The 2,137-nt window shown below is 29.4% G+C and overlaps 1 non-coding gene across 1 annotated transcript; it reads left to right on the forward strand.

Moving 5' to 3' along the window:
- Positions 1–1,825: 1,825 nt before the first annotated feature.
- Positions 1,826–1,898, forward strand: Trnav-aac. The gene has a single exon. It is a non-coding gene; the product is annotated as a tRNA-Val (tRNA).
- The last annotated feature ends 239 nt before the right edge of the window (positions 1,899–2,137 follow it).

Raw genomic sequence — 2,137 nt, forward strand, 5'->3', positions numbered from 1 at the left:
AACAAACTAAAGCTTGTCTTGTTATCTGATTTATACAATCTATGTTTTACGAATTCTTGTAAACATAAGGCTTTTGTAGACTCAGTTCATTTCTTTTTTTTCAGTTTATATCTCAGCTCAAAACGCGAAGCAATTTAGTTTTCCATTCCTTTTATGTCAAGGTAAAATGTAGGTATTAGTGGACGCTATCTAGCTGTTCTTGACATGACCATTTGTCTTTTAGTATTTTCTTAGGTATTCTGATTAACGATCCACGAAAAAAGTAAAATTTTAGTTTAAAATTCACATCCTTAGATTTTTAACAAACAAGTATCAACATAACTATACAAATATTAAAATTAAAATAAAGAAAAATGTTATCTGCTAGGTATTGTTTATTTGCAATAACATTTAGCAGTAGCCTTAATACCAACTTTCCTTGAAATAAACATAGCTTGTAATAAATAATTGTCATTATAATAAAAAAACTTGCTGTGCAATATGAGGATATAATTAAATAATTATTCAATATATTATCAGCATAAATTATATTACAGTCAGTTTACAAAAACAAAAGAGATCTGTGAACTATAATTGTCAGCTTAATTTTATCTGCACTTCCAAAGTGTGAGCAAAAAAAATATAATCCAACATAATACCGCTTAAGCTGTCAAAAGTAATAATTCAGCAAAATAACTGTTATTAACGTTATCTCCACAAGCAGACGTCTACATTTCTCTATTAGGGCTTCTTCTTAAAATGAATTCAATAATACCTTGACTTTGGTCGTTTTAAGTTTGTAATATGTAAAAATTGCATTATCACAAGATTAACTCTACTTTTCGAACCGAGATGGCCCAATAATGGCTAGAACACACGTAATTGAAGATTGATGACGGGTTCAAAATCGGGCAAGCACGAATGAAATATCATGTGCTTATTTATGCTTATATTTTAACTCGTGCTCAGCAATGAGGAAACAGCGCGAAAAGAATTACTTGTCGATTAAAAATCTCTTACATACATACGTGTTTGATGTGTACCATTCCTGTAGTGGACATCAACCGATACTATTTTGAGCGAGAGAAGGCCTGAATCCAGCAGCGGAACCGATACAGACTGTTATTAATATAGTAGTAAGATAGTAAAATACATATAAACTTCAAATTAAATATTCTAATAAAAAAGGGTTAAAATTTAAGACATAATTAAAAAATAAATACACCGGAAACTTTAATCATACAAATTTATTAACTAATATATTTTTCTATGTTTTAAAAGGGCAAAGCAAGTATAAAAGAATGAATCTTCATAATAATCCGTTTAACTTATATAAAGCTTCCTCTTTTATCCTACAATATACAAACAGGAAACTATGCACCGCCGCCACAAATAACTCTAGCGGAATACACTGTTTTTTTATTCTTTTCATAAAATATATCCATAAAATAAAACATTTTACTGAATTTAATTTACCGGCGTTGTTGATGCAACATTGAAATAGTTCTTTTTCCTCATTAAATGATCTAACAATAAAATATAAATACCATATTAAAAAGAAGAGACAAGAGAATCTCTTACTAAATAGTAAAAAAATACTTATTTTAGTTTATTATTAATTTATCAAATTAATACAATATATTATATTAAAAATACTTTTTTTTTTATCTCATACATAAGTCATGCGTGTGATTATGCTAACAAGTCATAAATATTTATAAAGTACGGACTTGATAAACCGGTCATTTTAATCCACATTTTTATTTTAATCTATGCAATAAAAGTGACCTACATTGGTATGTTATAAATACATGATTTGTATGGATTATTCGGCTACTTTCATATAGTTTCCGTGGTGTAGCGGTTATCACATCTGCCTAACACGCAGAAGGCCCCCGGTTCGATCCCGGGCGGAAACATACTTTTTAATGTTGCTATTTTTTTATATTTGGACACATAATTTTTCAGTTAAAAACTCTTGGAGGTCTAACATTAAGCAAACTAGATATACAACAAAATAAAGTATATAAAGCGCAACAATTATACACAATATTGTATTTCAATAGCATTATCAGTCTGTAAATTTCCCACTGCTGGGCTAAAGACCTCCTCTCCCTTTGAGGAGAAGGTTTGGAGCATATTCCACCAAGCTGTTCCA

The sequence above is a fragment of the Vanessa atalanta genome, chromosome 10, assembly GCF_905147765.1.
Source record: "Vanessa atalanta chromosome 10, ilVanAtal1.2, whole genome shotgun sequence".
Lineage (NCBI taxonomy): Eukaryota > Metazoa > Arthropoda > Insecta > Lepidoptera > Nymphalidae > Vanessa > Vanessa atalanta.